The following is a 16,106-nucleotide window of genomic DNA, read 5'->3' as shown; positions in this document are numbered from 1 at the left end:
GCCTCGATTTGTGGATCCGGTACTCCCTCGTGTGGAGGAATTATTTTCCCTATCTTTTTGTTTTGTGTTTACGTTAATTTTTGTTGTGGAACCTCGTGCAAGATTGTACTCTCTCCCATACGATATTATACTCTCTCTTGCATGAGACTTTGCATTTCCTCATGCCTAGGCTTGTATTTCTTCACGTGGATCCTAGTACTTCCTCGTGTGATCCTTGGCATTAATGCAATTTTTTTTGGCTATTGGGCGAGGTAGTTCTTTGCATGAAAGGGTAGTATCTCAAATGGCATGTTGTACTTCCTTGTGCAAAGGGGTACTTCCTCATGCAAAATTATCAGTTGGTATTTTCTCGTCCGAAAAATAGGAGGTATCTCTGCTATTTTTTGGGGAACACAATTTGGTAATTTGAGTACCATTTTGGATTGCTTGTATTTCCTTGCCTCGACAGATCATATATTTTATGTTCTATTGTCACCCTTAGTTTTCATCTTTTTGTTGAGCATGTTAGTTTGGTAGTGGTGCTTGGAGATTCATTGGTTGCTTGGATGGTTGGTTAAGTCTTTTGTTGTGATCTTTGTGATCCTTGTATGTTGATTTTTGTGTGCATCCATACTTGTTTAAATTTTATTTCTTATCTTGGATTATATATCCTTGTTCCAAGGACCTCTGGGTGGGGTACTACATGCATGACCTCAAAAGGCCTCTGTAAAACTGGTTGCACTGCATCTAAACAAGACCACAACCCTTTTGACTGGAGAAGTTGTGTCATCAAGGTCTTCCATGTGTGATAGTTATGAGGGGTTAGAAGTTCTAGACAAGAATAACTCTCGACCATTTTTTTTAGATGGTGTTGCATTGTATTTGAAAATTTTCTAGTTTACTGATATAATAACAAAAATAATAATACAAAACACCCCCCACAATACAAAAAAACTAAACCCTAGTTGCTAGAAGGAATGTGTAAATTAGAAAAAAGAAAAAAGAAATAGTTTAGAATCACATACCATTGAGGAATACTGGTGCAAAATAGTAGAGAATCAAAATAGGGTTCGAGAAGAGCTTTCTAGTGCTTTTTCCAGATTGAAAAATAGAGCTATAACGATCAAGTTACACCCCCTGGAAGATGGAAGATATCAAAAAAATTCAAGCACAAAAATAGGTACCAAACTAAAAAAGAAAATCTAACAAATACTTGCACCACCATCTTCGTCTTTGATCTAGCTTTTTGGCACTTCTTTTGGACCAAAAAAAGACCCCTGTATGCTTAAGATATTGCAAAAAAACAAATAGGGCCTCTAGAAGACAAAGAAAACCAAATGCTTGATGGTTGAATGGCCATCAAATTTTAGCTTCTATAAAGATGATATCAGCACTGTGCATATGTCAACTACTGTATCAATGATGTGAGTGACTATACCGCTGATATTAGTAACTGTACTGCTGATGTCAACACTTTTAAAGTGCTTTTTGACTTCTTTTTTTTGCATTAATTTCTTTAAACATTTTGCATGGGCCCTTTTTTGAATTTTTTTTTTCCAATGCTATGTTAATAAAAAAAAATGATTAAAAAAATTTTTGATCTATTTTTAAAAAAAAATTTAATAAAAAAAAATCTTTGCCTTGGGAAAAGTGTCAAATTTAGGGGCAATTTTTTTTTTTTGCCTTGCATTTCAACTATGTCCAAAATCAAAGTGCCTTATATGGATTTAGGGTTTTTTGGACGTTCTAAGCACAACAATGAGGTTTTTTTTTGTTCAAAGTGATCCAAAAATTAGAGACCCCTCATTTTCACACAGAAAGCTAAAAAGTCCTAGATTTCTTCTGTCAAATGCTCATTCTTCTTTTTGTTCAAACAAGAACAAGTAGTTGTAGGCAAGGCTTTGATACCATGTAGAAGTTGATGATGAACAAATTCATAGATCCTTGGATATCCTACATGCAAATAACCTATTACAAGGAAGAAAGAAAGGCAGAGAGAGAAGGGTTTGCTTGATAAATAAAAAGATTGAATTTACTTGTGAAAAATAGAATGAATGAATTTACAACTAATTAATGTTGATATCTAATTGAAAAGATCATTTGATTAGAAAGTTTGTTGAAGAAGACTATGTGTTTCAATCATTGTTTTGGCACTGATGTCAAACCTGCCATATGCTGGTAAGATAATTGCTTATATGTTTCAAGTACTATCACTTAGTTGGTTGATGAGGAGGATTTGATCAACAAGATGTAACAAAAGTACCTAGAGGAAAGGTTGAGTTATGATTATGTATTGAAGTACAATAATCAATTAAGACAGTGATAACATAATGTATTAATGATCTACTTGAGGTTACAAAATGACTGGCTACACTTAGAAAGCTCGAAAGGATAAAGTTAACTAAAGTTCATTTACCAAGCTTGACCTAGTGGACAATAGGTGCCGAGAAAAGCTAGTGCAAGCCGAGAAAAAAATTAGTTGGAGCTAAGTGAAAGTAAATTCTAGTGGATGCTGAGCAAGTTAATAGATGTTGAGTAATTTCTAGTTGCTGCTGAGCACCAGTAAAATCCAATTGATGATGATTGATTTTACAGTTGATGCCGAGTAATGCAGTATGTGCCGAGCATCATAAGATTGATAATGCCAAGCTGCTGCATTATGACAAGGATCAAAGATTTTCCAAATAAAAGCTGACAAGTTTGTTTCTTGGAACTTGTGAATCAAAAGAAATATAAGATTGATGATTTGGTGGCACAAAATCTTATATAAACTATTTTGGAGGTGATTCAAATTGGTTCTAAGAAAAGTTTCTAGAAAAGACAAGGTATGGGGTAGATACATTGTATCCTACCTAATCCATCAAAAACCCTAATTTTGATGATGGATAATGAGCAAGAAAATGTTATAATTTCCTATATGTAGGAATGCCTAGTCATGAAGCAAAGAGTTAGAGAGTTTTATACGAAAATCTGATAAGGAGAAGAAAAGGGGTTTTGCTTCATCAAGTGACCCAAGTGAAGAAGTCTACAATGGTGTACTGAGCTAGAAGGCTTAAAGAGTGAACAAGTTATCAGAGCTACAAGGATTCAAAGCCAAGCAGAGTTGAGGACTGAATACTGATCTATAATTTGCAAGTAAGGTTGTAAGTTGTATTAGATCAAAGCTCTATTGTTACTTTCTAACAATTGTATCAGCCTAGTGTAAATCCTTTGGAGTAAGGTTGACTTAACAGTCATTGGAAAATATTTTAATAGGGTGGCATTCCAAGTGAATGGTCCAAAGTCCTCAAACAAGGCTCACTTTGAGTAGGGTGACTTAAATCCCTTAACCGGGTCACATTTAATAGTGTGTATTGTAACCTCTAACAGGGCATCTTTTCAAAAGAGTGAAAAAGGAGTAGCATGTTACTAGTGGTTTCTCCCAAATTGGGTTTCCACATTAAATCATTGTGTCAAATGTGCTAATGGATATGTTATGTTTCATGCTTTACATTTCTACAAGTTGATTTGATAGTAATATATCAATTTTAGTTAACACACAATGAATGCTTGCATGGTTAAGAATGTTTTATGGGTTCATTGAATTGTTAAAAGTTTTATTTGAACACCTGGACCTTGAATAACTGATTCACACACCCCCCCAGTTATTCTAAAAGAATTCCAATAATCAATCCTTATGAAGGAGATCAAAACCCTAAAAGGGAAACCCTAAGAGGTAAATGATATTTAATAATTACTAATTAATTATTAAATAGAAATACACGGTGCATAAAGGTGAAATCTTAAGAAGGGAGAAAAGGTAATTTAATAAATGAAATGAAATTAACCTTTTTCTCTAACATATACAATACATGACACCTCCTCAGGTACAAAACACAATGTAATTGAAAACTAGGCCTTACTCAAGATGCATATAAGTCCCAATGTTGAAGTTTCATTATGTAAAAATTTCTTGGTCCATCTTAAATACACATATTGTTGCATGAGGCCATTATACCACACAATCTGTACCCATAACCTTACTAAGATTAAGCAATAATACAACACTTGTTAAGATGATCATATGGGATTGGTTATCCCTAACATTTAGGACATGGGAAAGGGTGATGATGAGGGTTTTCTTTTCTAGTAACCCCCAAATCTAAAATATAGACATACATTTCCTAATACTCTACCCCCTACATGATTCATTAAAAATCCTCGTTGGTTATGGCCATTTACATAAGTCACATTACAACATATTTGTGCCAAATTTTTTCACTAGAAAATGCCTCAAAACCTAAATCCAAAGGTAAAAAGATAAATAATTTCATGACTAAAAGAAAATTCATGAGTGGCCACAATAGTTAAACCTTAGCTAAAACCATTAAGACACATCCCTGAGGCAAATTAGGACCATCAAAATGAAACTTGGCTAAGTAGCCCAACATTGTGTTGCACATTGTTGGTAATAACAAGAAAAGTAATAGAATTGTTAACAAGGAACCAAAATAAAAAATCACATTACAAACAATATTTACATTACAACACAAAATGACTGTACCAAGGATACTAAGGGGAGGAGAAAAAATGGCGGTCTTTTGATCATGCTTGCATTGAATGGTAGATTTCATTGTACCCAAAAGGTTGGTGGTTTACTAACCACATGAATATAATCATGATCAATTCTACACACTTGGGAATAAAATTCTATAAGGCCAAGAATGGAAAGGCCGTAATAACACTCACATGCTTCTAACTCAGCCCTTCCCAATAGACACCCTTCATGACCTATGGTAACTACATCAAGGGGTGGGTTTTACTCTAATGAATTCCTCACTAGTGTATAGCTTTAGGTACTAGTGTTCTTCAAAACCTAGTAGTCGATGAGGTATCCTACCTCTAATCAAAGCATATATTCTATAAAGTAATTATCATGGGGTTCCTTCCAATCAATTGCAATATCAAATGTGACTATAGCATATAATACCTCATCATTCCCTACAAAAATCAATACAATGATGCACCTATTCCACAATCTTATGTTAAAATTTCTTGGACCAATACTCACCAACATACACTTGTTGAAATTGAGCTATTAAATCCTCTAAGTTGACAAGATTATGCTTACTAATGAATCCTAAATTCTTAAACATGAATCTTTATACATATGGCTTATTGATGATTTAATTTGGAAAATATTACGAGCTATCTTATTATATTTCTCTCATCATGTTATCCTATTACCATTGTTCATTTTTTTTGTTGGTAAAAGGCCATGAGGCCCAAGATTGTGTTTAGATTTTAAAAACCATCTCAATTGACCACTAAGGATTAGAGATGAAAATGTATCCTTGGTTTAGCACTTACATAAATATCACAGAGTAATTTAAACAATTTTAGCACCTATTTTTTATTTTCAAATTTATAACTTTGTTCATAATACTTCCCTATGAATATAACTTGAAAATTAAACTTGGCTATGATCAAGATGTTAGAACAAAAAAAGTATACTTCATAATGAAAAATGAAACTTTAATTTTAAAATAAAATAGTATATAAGGAAAAGTTTTGAATAACCAAAAAATATGTCACTTATTAACATTAAATTTCCATGATATCAGTTAAATTTAACATATTTATTTTGACAGTAAAAGTTCTAAACCAATTTCGTTTCAAGAGCAAGTATCTAGCTTATACTTATCATATTAGCTTGTCTTATTAGAATCTCTTCTAAATTAGCTCCTTTGTCAGCGAGATCATCCACTTCTCTATTACCTTCTCTATAAATATGTGTTATGATTATTTCTTTGAATTGATCAATGATGGCTAGGGCATATTCAAGTTCAAAATTTAGGATCAAATTTGGGGTCTCTCTTTTTCTTAATGCATTTAGGATAATTTGTGAGTCTTTGCTTAAGGTTAAGCCTTCTATCAGGGCCTCTAATTCAACTAAGTTATTAGAAATTACTCCTAAAGGTTTAACGTATTTAGTTATGCATGAATGTTATGTGAATAAATAATACGTCCTAAGCCTATTGGTTCTAGATTACCTCTAGAGGCCTCATCAAAATTTAACTTTGACCTTCCTACAGAAGGAGGTTCCAATTTACATTGTTTCCTAAAGATCTTGTGGGATTAATTAGTTTAAACCAATTTTTATGCATATCTATGTCCTAGTCTAAAAAGGAACCTTCCTTCTATATGCGTTACTGAGATTATTATTAGCTACCTCAATAATACAAGCCTCCAATTTATTAAAAAGGGATGTTAGATCCATCTTTTCACCACTGAAAATTCTTCTATTCCTTTCTTTCCATAATTCCCATAGGAGTATGGAAGGGGATATTTTCCATAAATTACTATAAACCTTGGAAAAACCATGTTTCAACCAACTTTTTAAAAATTGTTTAATAGGTTATTAGCGAGTGCAGTTTGCTAATTTAATTTCTTAAATAACTAATGCCAACACTTATTAGCAAAGGGACAATCATAAAGCAAATGTTCAGATGTTTGAGATTCTTTTTTGCAAAGTGGGCATCTAGTTTGTCCTTCAAAACCCATCTTGGTAAACCTATCATTTGTTAGAATTCTATTTTGAAGAGCATCCCAAAGGAAGATACCTATTTTTAGAAGACATGTTAGATCCCAACACGGATTTAGAGAGATGTCAATCTTATCCCACTGTTGAGCATTTATCATCTTTTCATACCCTAGTTTGACATTATAATTTCCATCTTTCGAGGCTCCTCAAATTAAATTATCTTTCCTATCTTTATGATTTGCTTGTCTTCTTTTTAAAATTTGATTAAAAATGTACTTTTCCTATGATAAATGTGGAGTTTCATCTAAGGCTTTCCATTGCCATCCTCCATATTGATTATCAATAACTTTAATTTTATAATCACTCACATTCTTACCCCATCAAGTAGAAAGAGTTTTTTTTGATGTCTATAGGTAGATTTACACTATCTAGAAAAGGAAGCCCATCCCATGAATCTTCCCAAAATAAAGCATCTTGCCCTAAACAAATATCCCAAGTTAAGTTATCAACTATTATTGGGTGAAAAATCAACATAAAGTTCCAAATTCTTGAACCTTTTGGAGGATTTTTTTTGCTTTGAACATAAATAGAGGATTATTATTGTTTAAATATTTATGACATAAATTTTTGGCCCATTTACTATTGTGATCTTTAAAAATTCTCCACATAAGTTTTGCCCCTAACAGCTCATTTTGCCAACTCAAATTTTTTATGCCTAGGCTTCCAAATTCTTTAGATCTACATATTTTTTCTCATTTTATGAAAACTTGTTTTTTCTGATCTCCAGTACCTTGCCAGAAGAAGTTTTTTAAGTTTAGATTCTAAATTTCCTTTTTACACCTTTGGATAGGGAAACACATGGCATATGATATGTGGGGATGGATGAAAGTACTGCTTTGATCATATTCATTCTACTAGGTTTAGTTAACCACTTCCCTTTCCAACTTCCCATTTTTTAATCCAATTTTTTAAAAATTGTATCCCAAGCTTTACTTTCTCTAATGCATATTTTAAGTTGAATACCAAGGTATTTACATGGAAAGGTTCCTTTTCTGAATTCCATTATTCTACAAATTTCTCTCTTTGTTTCCTCTTTGGTATTAATAAATAAAATCTCTAATTTGTTAGCATTTACTTTTTGGCATGATGCTTCCATATAATTATTTATTATTTACTTAAACTTTTGAGCTTCTTCCAAAGTACTTTATCCTGGTAGAATTGTACCATCTACAAATTGTCAATGTGTTATCTTAGGGACCTCCTCATTTATTGTGATTCCGCTAATTTTTCTTTCAATTTGAGCCTTTATTATAGCTCTGCCAAAAGTTTCTACAATAATAATGAAGAGAAAAATTGTTATAGGATCTCCTTGTCTTATACCTCTAGATATGCTAATTTAACCTTCATGGGTACCATTTATGAGAAGGGAGATTTTTGGCGTTGAAATGCAATTATATATTAAGTTGATTCATTGATGAGAGAACCCAAAAGCTTTGAGTGTTTTACATAAGAATATCTAATCCACTTTATCAAAGGCTTTTAGTATATCTAACTTCATTAGCATATAATATTCCTTATTAATTTGTATAAAATGAATTAATTCTTGGATTATGATATTACCACCAAGAATTGACCTATTAGAAATAAAACTTGTCTGTTTCTCTAAAATGAGCTTTGGTAGTACTATTGGCTAGTGATTTTGAGAGTATTTTGTAGATTGGTTTACATAAGACTATGGGCCTAAAATATTCTTGATCCATATGTTCAGTTTTATTTGGAATTAAAGCTAGGAATGTATTGTTAATTTCAATTAGAAGGGATCTAGAGTTTCTAGTTGCCTTAATAGCCTTCCTAACGTCATCTCCTAGAATATCCCAATCATTTTGAAAGAAAAAAGCTTGAAAGCCATCAGGGCCTAGAGATTATTTAGGATTAAGTTAAAAAAGGGCATCTTTAATTTCTTCTTTGGAAAATTTCTTATTTAAATTTTTATTATCTTCTACATTTATTATTATTATCTTTTATAGTTATTATTTTTGGAATAGAACCTAACATCTTCTTCTGAGCTATAAAATTTGACGATTCAAAATTATTAAAGGTGTTTATTTAATAATTCACAAAGGTTTTCAAAATCTCATTTGGATTTTCAATTATCCTTGATTTTTTTTATTCTATTGATATTTATCCTATTAATAGTCTATTGTGGTTTTTTGGTATTTCTATTACCTTTTAACAACCATGTTTGTCTTGATTTTTGTTTCCAAAATATTTCTTATTTTGCTAGTATATTTTCCTATTTAGCTAAAAGTTATTTTTTCTTTGGTATAATTTTCATTATCCATTCCCACCCTAATGATTTCTTAATTTAAGTTTTATAATTCTTCTTCAATCTATATTTTATCTTTAAATATGTTATTAAAATGATCTTTATTTCATTTATTTATTTTTTCTTTTAATGATTTCAATTTAGCTATGAAACAAAACATCCATGATCCTTCAAATTTCTCTTTGTGCCACCATTGATATATGTTATTAAGAAATTCTTTACCTAGAAACCACATGTTATTACACTTAAATGGATTTCTTGATGGTTTTTGTGATTCACCTATTTCTAGTCTAAAAAGATAGTGATCAAATCCCACATTAGGTAGAATGAGTGTATTGAAACAATGATTAAAAGATGTTAAATTTCCTTTAAATGTAAATCTATCCAATCTTTTTGCTATATTATAGAAGCCATCTTGTCTATTATTCCATGTGAAGACCCTGTTAGATGTTGGAATGTCAATAAGATTATCTTTTGTGAACCCTACTTTGAAATCTAATGTAACCTCATTAATGGTCATGGATCTACCTGGCTTTTCTCCTAAATCTAGAATTGCATTAAAATATCCCAAATGAAAATATTTTCTTATGGATTTAACTCTAAATACTTGCTAATCTCATTCCAAAATTATTTGTTATTCGTTGTTGGTGTTGGCCCATAGACATTAATAACTAGGAATTGAATTTTATTTTTGAATCTTTTTACTATTTTCCCATCCAATTATTATTGGATACAAGTGGAGTAGAATCTACCCTTCTTGGGTTTCATATAATACCAATCCGACCCGAGGCCCATACTGAATCAACTAGTTCTATTTTCCAAGAACCTAGTTTTCTTTCAAAAATTTCTCCTTTTTCTTTGTTAAGTTTTGATTCTTGTATTAATATTATATCTGATTCAAATAATCTTTAATTATGTTTGAGTAAGTACTTTTTTGTCAGGGGCATTTAAGGCCCTAACGTTCCACATTGTTAGCTTCATGGTTGTGCTGGAAGGAACTTCCCTTTCCCTACATTCATAAGAACATTAATCTTTTTCTAGTTGCTAGCTAGCCCTATAGCTGCTTTAAGTTTAGCTAAAGATTTCCTTTCTATTTTTTTGCTTTGTTTTCCACATATTGGATGTTCTAAACCTTGTATGTTTGCAAAGATACCAAGATTGTATAGATTGTTACTAGCGCTCTACACACTTGCCACAATAGATTCATCTTCTATTTTATGTGAATGTTCTTTTTCTATTTTTTTTCACAATTTGTTACTAAATCCTCTGTCATCCTTATCCATTTATCTATTAATTATTTTCTTAGTTTTACCATTTTCTCCATTGATTTTATCTATATCTTGCTGAAATTCTTCTAAATCATAGATTCAGAACTCCTCCAAAATTTGGAATTTTCTTGCTTTGTTGCTATCTAGATTTTTTGAATCCCATTTATTTGGTATATTTTCTTGATTTATCAAATTAGATTCCCTTAAAAATGTCTCCACCTCAATAGGAATATATCTACAATCACCTTTTCTTTTTTCTACTTTTTTCTTGGGATGGTGAATTAGATTTCATTTCCTTTTGTTTTACAATATTTTACTCTTTTATTATTTTATCCGATTATTATCTTCCTCTATTCCTACTAAAGATCCTAAGACTATGTTTTTTTAAATTTTGATATTGATTCACTATTTCCCTTGTTATCTTTTAAAATTGTGTTTTTCTATATTATTCTAAATCCTCATCTTCAAATTCTTCCTTATCCATTTCCATGATTCTTTCAAATAACCATATTTTTTTCCTTCATCACTTCTTCACTTTCTCCATCTTCTTGTTCAATGTCAAGAACCTTAGGGAAGCCTTCTTCATCTAGGCCAATTTCATGCAAAGGAATGGGGGGTGCAAGTCAATCCTCTATATTTACTTTGTTCAATGTTCTTTCCTCTACTTTTGTTAATTGTTTTTGAACCTTTTTTTTTCTTTCTAATTTCATTCTTCCCTTCTTTCCCTTGCTGTTTACCAATCATATTTTCTTCTTTGAGGAAATGTCTTCCTCCTATTAGTGTTTTCTAGAACTTATATAACTTCCAATCCTTTTTTAGATTAGTAGCTGTTGTCACAAAAGTTTGCACCCTTTCCTGAAGTTTTTACCTAAAGACAACCTCGTGAAACATGGAAACAACCTCCAAGTTGTGGGACTTGATCAATGAGGTTGAGTCTCTAGAGAAGGCTAGCTTCCTTTGCTATCAGGGTGCACCTAACTACTCTTTGAAAAAAAAGGGAGAAGGAATGCATGAAAGTGAACTACATAATCTAATCTAAAGGGGGTGATACACCAAAATAGCTTGTTCAGTCTTATTTCTACCTAACAATGCACTATTCATCAACATAATCTTAGAAGATACTGATTCAACCTTTTTTTTGGTTCAATAATCACATATAGATCATAAACCAAATGGATACTATGAGGAAAAGACTTCACTCCATAACATTCAAAGGAAATAGTAGATACTATTATACAGATTGAAGAATGAGAACAAATACATTAACAAGGTAAGAATGTTTTACACATATATCAATGGAGAATGAGGCACATAAGAGATTGCATTCATTCATAGATGAAATGGAATTACAGTAACAAAGTGGAATACTTCTGCTAAAGAATAAAAAAAATGACCCACCCTAAGAAGGATTGCAAACCCTGCTTTTATAGTTAAAGCATAACTCATATAGCTTCTACCCTAAGGCAAAAAACAAAAACAACATTTAAGGTTATAGAGAATAATTAAAGGGTGATTAGATATGATCTAAACAATAGATTTGATCTGGTACAACTTTGGCGGCAAGAAAATCATCAAACCCCTAATTGGAAGATACCCTAAAGTGATAGAAATGATGCCATTAATGCTCTGACCAGGTAGATGGATAGATAGGCAATGATCGAATGTCCTTTACATCATTTCTAGTCCTACATTCATTTGGGGGTGGTTAAAATTGATCACAGAGATTAGATCGCGTAAGAAAAACTAACTTCCTTCTCTTCTGGCTCGACAAATTAGATAAGTTAGTAGGTCAACTAGGTCAAACAACCAGAAAGAACCACATGGACCAATAAGGTTATTTCTTTTTTTCACCCTAGAAAGTCTTTCTGACTTTGATCACCTTATCATCCTATCCAAGTCACCTTTTCAAATTAACCACAACTGCCCACAAAATTGGAAACTTAACCATTATTTTAACTACTATTGTTACCTTCTAATTGGGCACTAGGACACATGTCAACCTATGTATAGAATCCTTTGAGTCTGGAATCTTGAGCCTTGACCCCACACTTAGGTTGGGTGGATTCAATGGTGGAATGATTCCATTCTCTGTACTACAAGATTTCTTCACATTTATGACAGATAGTTGGCCATATACCACAGAAGATCTTATGAAGCCACTACTAAATATTTTCCATGACCTTGAAGGCCCTCAACATGAATATGTTTGATATGGATATTTAGGTTTGGCTTGCCAATATTTGACACTAGAAACAAGTTATAGACAATTATGCTGCTAGAGGAGCTCAAATCAAAGCCCATCTCCATTGGCTGGAGGTTAGCGATCAGGTTTCCAAATATTTTTTTTAGTATCGCATGGGCTCACCATTCTGTGGTAGGTACCAAATGCATAAGGGATGAACAATAGGTTCTTTTTGACCTACCTAGCATTCTTCAAGCTTTTGTGTGCCATTATGAGAAGGTTTTCATTGCTCAAGGGCCCTCTATAGTGCATGACCAAGCTTTACAAGCCTTCCTTGCTGTTACTTCCAATAGGCTTGCTCTAGAGCAATATGTCTTTTGTGAGAAATTTTTTATATTGTTACAAAATTTTACACCCTTGCCTAAATTTTGACCTAAAGAGAACCTTGTGAAACATGGAAACAATCTCTAAGTTGTGGGACTTGAACAATGAGATTGAGTCTCCAGAGAAGGTCAGCTTCCTCACTATCAAGATGCACCTAACTACTTCTTTAGAGAAAAAGGGAGAAGGAAATGCATGGAATAAAGCTACCTAGTCTAATCTAGAGGGGTGATACACTAAATAGTATATTCAATCTTATCTCTATCTAGAACTACATAGTTCATCAATATAACCCCAAAATACATAGATTTAATTGTTACTTTGACTCAACTACCAAATGTAGATCATAAACCAATATAATTTTATAAGGAAGGAGCTTCAATCTATATCATTCAAAGGTAGGATAGATACAACATACAAGTTTAAGAATGGAAGAAACACATTAATAGAAAGGAAAGAAGATATTGCACAATATATTAATGGAAGAAGGAGGTACAATAGAGAAATATATTCACTTAGAGGAAAAGGAAATTACAGTAGTAGAGTATGCAATACAACTAATACAAAATCAAAGAAGAGACCAAACCTTGTAAGAGTTACAAAAATTGCCTTTATAGCTTAGGCCTAACTGAGAAGACTTCAACTAAAACCCTTAAAACTCAACCACTATCTTCAATTTGCAGAGAATAATAACTACCGATCCCAGGAAGATGTGATTGGATATACATCCAAATGCTGAAAAAATCTGGTCTTTTATGTGCAACTCAGTCCCTGAAGAGACAAAAATGGAAACCATAACTATTTTGACTAGTAGATGGATAACCACAATGGTGGTAAAATGAAATTTGCATTTATTAGGCATTGAAAACACTCCTTTGATCACCTGCAACCACCTTTTTCCTTAATCTCTCCAACTACTTCCAAGATATTTATTTCTCTCTTGGTGGGCTGTTCAGTGCATTTAATTTCATCTAAATCTCTTACTATCTTACTCCACCTAAAAAATCAAATCTCCATCATTGCTATGTAGATTGAGTATCAATGCTCATCTCTCACAGATCTATTTCCTCCTACCCTATTCTGTTCTGCAGTTTGAGCTTTAAATATGATGTATTCTGCCACCTCAATGGAACATCAACATAACTTATTCAACTTTTCATTCTCTAAGCCCTTCTAAAATTTCATTGGCTGAGGACATCTCATCATTCTCCAATTTAGAAAAGGAAAAAATGATTTTTTCATGTCAAACTTAGGGTTTATGATCTTATGATCACTTTGAAATCAAAACCTTTCGTATTCTCATAAGCTTGGAATTTGGCCTTTACAATCTTATGATCACCTTCCTACATAGTTGAGGGTTCCTTTCAAGCCCTCTATGATATTATGATCAACAACTTATCATAAGACCACAACATTAACTACAATATCCTCTTCATAGCTACAATATTACGCTTAGTAGTTTATAAACCCTTCATGGCATTGTTCCCTTGCCCATAAACTCTTACAATTATATGACCACAACTTTACATAGCATTGGGCTTCACCTTTCCTTGTCTTATGATCACATTCAACTAACTCTTGTCGTGACGTCAAAAGTTATCTCATAACCATTGCCTTTACCTTCTGATTATATGCTAATTGTAGCCTCATAGTTTTGGAAGCTCTCATGGTTTTCCCTTGCAATCTCACGATAGATAACCCTTTGTATCTTTAGAAGACTTATTGACATGTGATTTTTTTTTCTCTTATGCCTATGTGCCTGGCCCAACTCAAATTTAACATTTCTCCACTTATGATCTTACCATTTCCTTGTCTTCCTATGGTCACGTGTCTTCTTACAAGCCTTTACGCTTATGCAATTCTCCGTTCATTGTAATATTAGAACTCTCTTCAACCTTTGCACTTTATATCTTACAATCTTATGATGCCTTTTCTCTCATATGGTATGGGGTTCCTTTTTAAGCGTTTATGATCATACACCTTTTATCTTGTCATAACATTGTATCACTTGGCATCTATCATAAAAGACTTATGATGACACAATATGGGATGATCATGATATTGCAAACTTCAAAACACACACCCATGATGATACAGAAACACTGACTTGTTGGAAGCATGAATTCTAATGATATTAATGTGGGGGAGTATTGTAAAAACATGATTGGATAATTATCAGGATGATATGTTACATTCATGACTATGTTTATCATTGATGTCAACATAGCAATTTTCTGTGGTATCTAATAGAAAAACAACAGTAAAGAACAAGTTGGTACAAATAGATCATTGAGTATGTTCATAGCGAGGTTAATGAGAGATACTAATAAGTGTCTCGTATATGCAACTAACCTCAAAAGAAAAAGATATTAATTCTGGAAGAAGTTATAAAAGTTTTAGTAAAGAGTGTTTTGAGATAGAGTTTATAGAAGCATGTTTTGGTAAACTTGTTATATCTCTAAGTAGAATTGTTATTCTGAGAAGCAAGGTTAAAGATGTGTAGAAGACATGTTAGAGATGACATGTCTAATCTTTCTCATCATAATGTCACACATGTGGAAAGTTATTTGAGATGCAAGGCAATAGTTTAATGTGATCACTACGAGAAGTGTGTTCTTAAAGAGGTCCTAAATAATTAATTGAGACGGTGTGTTATCTAACTCAAGGAATTTTTTTTTGTGGACTTGGTATAAAGGAAGGACATTTTCTTTTGTTAATTATAGAAGTTGAATACTGGAAAGATAACACAAAGAGTGGAAAGATAGCATGAAGAGCAAAATGAGAGGAATCAAGTTGATAAGCGATGATAAGTAGAGCAGAGCGAAGTTGGAGAAAACTTCATTGATGAGGTTTTATTTTGAGATCTGAAGTTTGATATTTGGATATGAGATTTGTGACTTGGTCTAGAAGGTATGATAGTGATTGGTTCAGTTGATAGGATAGAGGAAAGAACTTAACAATAAATTACTTGTTTGATTAGTGAGCTCTTTGTGTAATTGAAATTGCATGTTTGGGCAGTGAGCTCTTCTTGCATACATTGTACTACAACTCCTAACAGGGTTGGAATCTCCTACTAGGGATTCAAAGTCTCCTAACAGGGACTCATATGTACTAAATGTTCTAATAGACTTTTAACAAGATCTATCCTCTAAAAAGGAATATTTATATTAGTACATCATCTTGTGGGTACTATCCCCACCAAGGTTTTCCCTCTGATCAAGGATTTCCCTAGTTAACATATTTGGTGTGATTGTGTATGTGCATCTTATTATGGTTGCTATTTACTTTGGGTGAATGGTTAAGAATAATTAAAGTTGATGAATTTTTTAATTGGATAACTAATTTACCCCCCCTCTCAGTTATATTGGTGGACTCTTATTTCTAACAATTGGTATCAAAGCATTAGGTCCTTGAAGAGAAAGTTTAACAACTCGGGGAGATCCATGT

Source organism: Cupressus sempervirens, chromosome 8 (genome assembly GCF_028749045.1).
Source record: "Cupressus sempervirens isolate cs-2001-9-10 chromosome 8, ASM2874904v1, whole genome shotgun sequence".
NCBI classification, from domain to species: domain Eukaryota; kingdom Viridiplantae; phylum Streptophyta; class Pinopsida; order Cupressales; family Cupressaceae; genus Cupressus; species Cupressus sempervirens.
Note: the sequence above shows the minus strand (reverse complement) of the source record.